Source organism: Dipteris shenzhenensis, chromosome 2, assembly GCF_047967505.1.
Source record: "Dipteris shenzhenensis isolate YYH24624 ecotype China chromosome 2, Dip_SZ_1.0, whole genome shotgun sequence".
NCBI lineage: Eukaryota > Viridiplantae > Streptophyta > Polypodiopsida > Gleicheniales > Dipteridaceae > Dipteris > Dipteris shenzhenensis.
Genome location: NC_141597.1, coordinates 35746519 through 35755650, shown reverse-complemented (window position 1 = coordinate 35755650; position 9132 = coordinate 35746519). Strand labels below are relative to the sequence as shown.

The 9132-nt window shown below is 40.0% G+C and overlaps 1 pseudogene; it reads right to left on the bottom strand.

The window, feature by feature from the left end:
• Positions 1–3649: 3649 nt before the first annotated feature.
• Positions 3650–5068, bottom strand: LOC147904688 (G-type lectin S-receptor-like serine/threonine-protein kinase SD2-5 pseudogene; annotated as a pseudogene).
• Positions 5069–9132: the final 4064 nt, after the last annotated feature.

The following is a 9132-nucleotide window of genomic DNA, read 5'->3' as shown; positions in this document are numbered from 1 at the left end:
ATATTTGATGAATGTACCTCTAAAGAAGCATTTGATTGTGTACTACAAATCAAGGAGTTGACTAAGGTGACCATACCAGATGCCTATCCATTGTCCTTAATAGGGCATATATTTGATCAATGTGTGGGTAAAGAGCTCTACATCTTTATGGATTTCTTTGTGGGGTACAACCAAGAAGTAGTTGCACCTGAGGATAATCTCGATCCTACATTCATTTCTATGTTTGGGGTTTTTGGCAGCTATGTTATGCCTTTTGGATTATGGAGTGCATTGGGCACACATCAAACATTCATGAATGATTCATTCACTAATTTACTTTTGATGATCTCAAGATCATCATGGATTATTAGACTTTGGGAAACAACACCCTTGGACCATATCAATAGCTTGATGAACCTATTAGAGAGTTGCCAAAGGCACTTGATTTCCTTAAACCCAAAAAAATGTACCTCTAAAGAAGCGTTTGATTGTGTACTACAAATCAAGGAGTTGAATAAGGTGACCATAACATATGCCTATCCATTGTCCTTCATAGAGCATATATTTGATCAATGTGTGGGTAAAGAGATTTACATCTTTATGGATTTCTTTGTGGGGTACAACCAAAAAGTAGTTGCACTTGAGGATAATCTCAAACCTACATTCATTTATGTGTTTGGGGTTTTTGACAGCCATGTTATGCCTTTTGGATTATGGAGTGCATTGGGCACATATCAAATGTTCAGGAATGATTCATTCACTAATTTATTTTGATGATCTCAAGATCTTCACGGATTATTAGACTTTGGGAAACAACACCCTTGGACCACATCAATAGCTTGAGGAACCTATTAGAGAGTTGCTAAAGGCACTTGATTTCCTTAAACCCAAAAAAATGCATGTCCTCAGTTCCCTATGGGGTCTTACGTGGACATGTTATAAGCATTCAAGGTATTGAAGTAGATCTAGAGCAGGTAAAACAAACCAGAGAGTTTCCTGTGCTACAAGACATCCCCTAGCTCTAGATTCCTAGGAGGGGTAGGATACTATAGGTCTTTCATCAAGGAATATGCTGCTCAAACTTTACCTTTGACTGATCTATTGAAGAATGTACACTATTCAACTAGAGAAAAGACCAAGATTGAGCATTTAAAGAATTGAAGTTGGAATTAGAGCAAGCTTCGATTTTTGTGATTAGACTATAACAAGGAATTATATGTGTTTACTACAATGGTTACACACACACACACGTACATGATGTCTTGCCTAAATCATGATTCGAAGACCTATCACCCTATTATCTTTTGTAGTACAAAAATTATTTCCTATTGAGTCTCATTTGTTACCGATTTGGTTACTAGTACTATTGAGTCTCCTTTGGCACGTGTGCAAAAATACTTGTAATATCTCATGATTTGTAGGAAAAGACATATAATATCATTGATGAGATGAGCCGTGTAACTTGTTCCCTCTACTAGGACTAGCAGAGAATAGATTCATTGAGTCACATTGGCATAAAAGAGTGAGAATAGGGGCTTGTGGAGAGAGAGGTAAGAATTAGGGTTTGGACAAGGGTCACATATTAAAGCCAACTTTCTCTCTTTGGAGCTCATTATGCATTGTGGAGAATACAAGCTCTCTTGCTTCCAAGCTTTGATGTCTTGTGTCTACTCCCTCCTTATAGCTTCCATGCTTGCATTGCCTTTCCCATTCAACACACTCATGCTCTCACCTCTCCTCTCTCTCTTCCTCGTGTACTATTCTTGTGGAACAACTCGCAAGATGCAATTCGGGATCTACGACATGACATTCGTGGATGGCATTTTGAAGTGTGAGCTCTTAGATGAGGCTTAGAAGAAGATGAGCTCTTCCCATGACACATGGAGATGTTGGTGGCTTTTCCCTTAGCATTTTTGGTGCCATTGCCGAGGAGTAGAGGTACACTTTACACTCACATCGCTTTTGTTGTAATCTACCCATTGTCCATGACAATTAGAGTATTGAAAGGTGGATGATATTGGACTTATAGGGGCCAATGGGCTCGTTTCTTGAATTTTTCGAGTGGTTTGGTTTTATAACAAGTTGAAATCGTAAGAGAAGCAAGGCAATTAATTGTTAAGGTTGTAATTGTGACAAATAGCTAGAAAATATTCTTAGAATTGAGTTTTTTGAGGATTTCAAAATCTGGTAGAGTAAATAGTTTTTTGGAAAAGTAGGAAATCACCCATTAAAAAAATAAAAATTATTGTTCTTTATTGTTTTTTGTGATGAGTATGTAGATCGGGTAGTTTAGAACACCCCTTAGGCATCCATGATTAGAGGCACTCTATAGGTATAATTTAAATGTATAAAGCTTCTTATGATATCCATTAACCCTTGTATCTTGAATTTAGCGTGAATTCTAGCATAAGGAGCAATTAATATACGATTTGAATTTGGTGTTCTACATGACATTAGGTCGCTTAAAAGCTCATGCTATTTCATAATATCCTATTGAAGACATATACAAAGTAAGGTTGAATTTGGAACTTGTTAGACACGTCAAAGAATTTGTAAAAGATCAAATTTTGCCTCGTCATCAGCATTCACTAAAATTACATTTAAGGCCATAGATCATAATGAATATGATTATCTAGTTCGAAGGAAATATAAACATATGTGTTATAGTTATCCTTAGACTCTAGGACTTACAAACTCTAAGAAAACTCATTCCAAGTAAGAAGTATGGCCATTTTATTTAAAACTTGAGAGAATAGCTAGAAATATCGGTGTTAGGTTGACCTTAAAACTTTAGGTAGAGCTCAAAGTAATAGGTGCAAGTTCCAATCCATAATAATTCCAAGTTTCTTTCAGCACATAAGCTATTGTGGCAAGTAATCAAAATCTCAAAACACCTTATCGATGCTTTTGAATAATTCTAGGAAGTGGCTAATTTAACAGATTCACATAATAGTGTTAATGATAGATGAGGGTCTACCAAAGTATTTGGGCATTAGCAATGTCCACGGGGTCTTCCTCATAGAAGAACACTTCCATATGCACCATGCAAACAATTTGATAGAAGGATGCATGAGCTGGCCAGTTTGTATAGGAATTTGTGTGCCGCGATGTCTTTGGGGTCTTCCTCATAAAACCTTGCTTCTAAATGGATAGTGTTATCGATCTAATGCACAAGAGACCCATAGCATGGCAAGAAAAAGTACTTGTTGTTGTTGAGAATGGTGTAAATTCCACCATATACTAAGGTCTAAAGAGGACTAGCTATCCATGTATACTTTGATGTTATATGTGACGCTTATGTAGAAGTCTTTCACATCTGGTTCCACACTTGGCAAGTTTATAAAGTGAAAAACATTGAAATTAATTAACGTCATAGTAATGATAGCCATGACTAGTTTCTCATATGACATATAACTCATGGAGTCATGTCCAGAATGCAAGGTGAAAGAAGAGAAATACTTTGGGCATTTTGAGTGATGGGTTGAGTGAATTGAGACAGTACACACTCACGGCCCTTTACAAGAGGCACAATGACCTGTGACATGTGTTGCCAGGTAGCAGGGGGCTTCTCGATGCGATTAGCTAGTCGAGGTGGGTGAATGTCGAAAAAACAGCTCGTCCAAGAAATCATACTATTTGAGTGATGGGTCATGATCTCCTTATTTGGTTATTATCTGGGCAAAGTAATGAGAGATTCAACATCAATGGTGAAGGACACCATGGTCCCAGCTCCTTGGGTGCCTCCGCGAGATAAGTTGGTAGAGAGGGGAGGGTCCTCGACCGTGACCGTGCCTGTGAGCATCTCGAGCACCAAACCCATGGTGGGCCTCATGGGGGGCTTCTCCTGGATGCACCAGAGGGCCACCCTGATGGACATTTCGGCATGCTCCCTATGGTGCTCATCCTCAATCAACTCTTTCCTTAAGGTTCGATCCACGACCTCGAAAAGGAGACCCTCTCTCAACTTCCTCATGGCCAAAGCTGGCAAATACCAATCCTCGGGATCCTTCTGCATCTGATCCACACTCCTCCTCCCGCTCACCATCTCCAATAGCACTATTCCATAGCTGTATACGTCGGTCTTGCTGTCGATGCCCGCTCCCAGTAGCCATTCCGGTGCTAGATAGCCCGGCGTTCCCCGCATCGTAGTCATTAGCCGACTCCCTTCCCTTTCCACGCTACGTGATAATCCGAAATCCGACACTTTCGCTCGAAATCTATCGTCCAAAAGTATGTTCTCCGGCTTCACATCCAAATGCAAAATCGTCTCCTCGCACCCTTCGTGCAAATACGCCAGTCCCCTTGCCGTCTCCACGGCTATGCTGAATCTAGTCTCCCAATCCAAAGCCGCCGTTGATGATGACCCAGCATCCTCATCCTTGTTCCTGAAGATCCATCTGTCGAGCGAGCCTCCGGGCATGAGCTCGTAAACTAGCAATAGGTCCGCCGAGTCCGCGCAAAATCCTTTCAAGGACACGAGATTCACGTGTCGGATCTTGGAAATGGTGGCCACCTCCGCATAGAACTCTTTCTGTCCCCGCCCTTCTTTCTCCAGCCTCTTCACGGCCACCTTGCTGCCGTCTTGCAGTTCCCCTTCGTACACCGACCCGAAACCGCCTCGACCCAGCTTCTTACTGAAATTTTTCGTGACGCTTTCCAGCTCCTTGTATGAAAACCTGGTGGGCAGCCCGGAGAGGGTGTTCAAAAATTCTGCATCCAATTCCCCCAATTGGACATCATCCATAGCACGCTTAGCATCTTCCTTAACCTTGAGACCGTAAGCACACCGGAGACAAGTCAGAAGCACAATGATCAAGCAAGAGCTAAGGACGATCGCAGCAATAATAAGGCTGGAAGGATGGCTCTCGGTAATGCGTTGGTCGATTGCGAAAATCAGCAGGCCTATGACGACGCTCAAGGAGACGAAAACGAAGGTGATCCATATGGAGCTTCTCCTCGTGAACCAAAGAAATGATGCAGCTCCTTCCTCTCCGAGTTGGGCACCAGAGTCCTTTAGTCTCTGCAGACTTCTATTGATGAGTCCTGGGTGGCTATCTCTCACTCTCCTGATGCCTGTATCAGGCGACATGGATGGAGGATTTTGTAAGCTGGCAAAGCTCCACAAGTAAGTCAAGTCATACTGGGATGGACTTCCAGAGTAACATGTATATAAACTACAAGTTGGGCTGGAGTTCTACTCCTACTCGAGTAAGTTGTGCGCTTAGGTTACCATGTACTTAATATGGACTTTCACTCCTAGGTGACTCTTTTTACTAGCAAGCTTCGGTAGAACAAGTGACTTTCCCCCTCTCTCTCTCAAGTCTTCCCCCCAAACTTTACTTCCTCTTGAACATCTTTGAAATGAGGAGCTTACATGGGCGCTTGCTAGCCATAGCCAGTCCTCTATTTCAACACATGGTTGCATTTTTCAATATTAGTAGCCCTCAATTCAAAATGGCATGCCTCAAATTCAACCATCTTTTATCATCTACATGGCACAATCCCAATGCCACCCTTGTCATTTTCATCAAAACCTCCACTTAAGTCAAAGGGAGTCCCCTTTCCCTTAGGACAATTGCTTTGGCTACTAGGTGGCTACCATACTTACCATTTTCTAATGGTTAACAAGGAACTTTTGTGCCTTTCAAGTTCTTCATGAAGTAAAGTAGGAAGTGCTTGTGCACATGCTTACACTTGACAATTAATGATCTCTAGGGGTGAATAACTGGAAAAACCCACATACAATGTTTGTTCAAGGGGTAATAGTAAAACCCCTACTTACATATGGGTCGCATAGTCCTAATTTAATCTTTTTGGATTTAGGAATAAAAAACCTCAATGCACCGTAAGAGGTATTAAAGGACCGACAAGAGCGGGCACTTGTTGAGATAGCCCCAGATTCAATGATGTAGTGCCTACCTCTTTCTTCTTCCTTTTCCTGGTCTCTAAGTCTCCTAAATCGCTTGAAGGATCAATACGTGATTTAGAAGGGGGTAATCAACTGCCCTTCTTGAACTTATCACATAGTCAAAACTTTGAAAAGGGTGTTTACTCAACTCTAGAGATGTCCTTGTCCATCGACCTAAACTCAAGTCTATGAGAAATCGAGGGTCTCTCTCTCTCTCTCTCTCTCTCTCTCTCTCTCTCAAATCCAAACCCAAAGACTCTCAGTCTTAAACTGATGTTATAAAGGCCACTTTATGATAGTGTTAGAATGTTGTTATGCCTTAATCACTCGGGAGGAGTTGGCCTTGTGTAGTCCCTCAATTTCCACGAACGTTAATAGATCTTTCCTTCTTTCTTTCTTTCTTTCTCTTTCTTTCTTTCTTTCTAGCGCACAACCATGAACTCTAGCAAGCTCAACATAGTATCTATTTGACTATCGTATTCAAATTACAAATTTTGTTTATAGTCCAATGAATTGACTTCTATGATGCTCACCTAGACGTAGGTATTGTTTCCCCAAACCCCATAAGCAATGTTGATACAAGATATTAGTTCCATATTTACAAAATAGAAAAAGAACACTATTTACTAAATATATTTTTGATACCAAAACTAATTTTGGTTTCAACTAACTACATGCTAGTGACCATCTTCTTCAATGATTCAATGTGTTGGCATAATGTATGATGCTTTTTTTGAATTTCATCACGTTGGCTCTATAAAGTTGATTGTTTCTCCTCCTTTTTCTTCTACTGCTCTGCAAGTCTTTTCCACTCCATGTTGTTCTATAGAAACCATAGCCCGGGCCAAATTTGCATCTCTTTGTGTCTTCTGCATATTGATATATAATCCCTCTGTCATGATTCCACCATATGGATATGAATCTCATCTATTTCAAGATACAAAAGTGAAACTCCTCTTATTTGACTCATTAGTGAGACCAACAATGTATGCAAGAGTCGTTTAGAGACCAAGATACATCACCACAAAGTAGCATTTCCTCATGTTCTCCAAATTTATCAAGTGCAAACAATCAAAACCTCATCAAATCCTTCTAGTTAAGTTTGCAACCACTTCAATGAGGTTAGATGCAATGTATTTAAGTACAACATTTATGCACATTTCTAAGTATGAGAGCTCACATGGCTTGCACTTGAGTTTACGTGCACACCTCCTAAGAAAGTTCGGTGTTGGTATGCGCAAGTTGTCACATGGTTGCAAAACATTGGGTGTCACAAAGGATTACACACTAGCTCTTTAGTACAATCTAAATCACCCAAGGATCAGGAAGATATCTACGCACGCGACCGGAATCATTTGATCAAACATCACCCTTACAGTCAAAGGTTGCAACTTCAAACTTTACCAATACTTTATTTCCATCTCCCAAGGGCAACATTATTAAACCTAAGTGTGTCAAAATTTAGCTATCACACTCATTACACATATCTCTCAAGGAACTTAGGGTCTCCTCACAACACATCTACATTGAGACAATCGGATGCCTAAGAGGCTCGAGTAACCGACGAATTGGATATATTAAGAATGTCATTTGGATTAGGCCAAGTTAAAGACATTTCATATTCATATGTACTAAGTACTACACAAACAAGGGACAACACTATAGTTTTGTCAGTGATTCTTACGATCCCTTGGTACATGTCATACACCACACAAACAAACAAAGTCTATCTATTTTGCTATATCAAATGCCCCCATTAAAGCAACATTCTCTTGGCTCTCTTTCACAATCATGTAAGCTACTAATGCCCTAATAAAAGCATCATTCTTTCGGCTCTCTTTCACAACCATCATAGCTATTGACAACTCCTAACCAATTGTCATATACTTCTTGTTTGCTTCTATAGATGGACAGATACTCTTGGATCTTGCCCTCCTCACATCAAACTTGTTTCAAAGAGAGTTGCAAATGTAATTAGTCTTTGCCCTAGCACCTTATGAGTTTCTCGATTGTGTGAATAAGGATGAAGAAAATCGCTATTAGACGATGGTGGTTTAACCTACCACAAAAGACCCATCTGATCTCTCAAATAGTCACAGATAAAGAACAACCTACATCTTTCTTCAAACCTAATCCCTACCCCTGTTAGGTGTTAGATCACTTTTGAAGCCTTTGAGGGGAACATATTATGCTAGCGGACACCAATCCCTCTTCTCCACCAACTTAACTTGGATGCTATTATATGTATATACATGCATACATGCATATACATATACATATTACTTATATGTACATGTATGTGTGTGTGCGCGCGCACGCACTCGTGCTCGCGCATGCATGCATGCATATATGTACACATTATTTCTTTTGTGAGAACACACATACATGTGTGTGTGTGTGTAAAGTGTGTGTGTGAGAGAGAAGGTGAGAATAGTGTGTGTGTGAGAGTAGCTTGAGGAGGGATTTATTTATAATATCTCAATAGTAAATACACTGAGCAACTCATATATTAATAGCAAATTTCAATATTGTTCGAAGTTGAGTTTTATTTTCTTGTTGTTGCATAACAAGCATACAAAATTGCATCAGTTAATAGTCTTAATGCGTTGCCAATACAAGTAAGGCCCGAGCTTTATCCATATAAGGTAAGCAAACAATACTAGTTAAAGCTCTCTATGTATGCCTATTAAACTTCACTACTACCATAAATCATGGAAACCAAGTTTCCTACATAGCTCCATGCTCTCCTCATAGTCAACGTCTTTGCAAATAACATTGCTGGGTCCAAAATCACTGGCACTCCTCTCTAGTTGCACTATCCTTTCCATTAACATATCCACCAACAATGGAGCCATAAATTGGTATCGCGGCTTCCTCATAGTGTCATTCACTAATACCCACACAATTTTTATTGTTCCCCACAAAACCCCATGCCCATTTATTTATGTGCTTGCAGCAACATTGTGAATGTAAGATTAAATGCAAATTGAATAGATCATCCCTAACTCCTAGTAATGCAAATATTAGAGTGACTTACAGTCGCAAAGTATAGTTTACAACATGAGTGTTTATTTGCATAAGAAGACATTCTATAATAGTATGTCAACTCTTTTCCCTTCTACAGGTGCTTTTTCCCTCTTGCTTTTCCCTCTCATATAGGATACAACTACTCTTTCCCCTCCTACAACTATTATTTTCCAAACAGGTAAGGTTTGGAACATAGTGACACAAGATAGCAGTGTTGT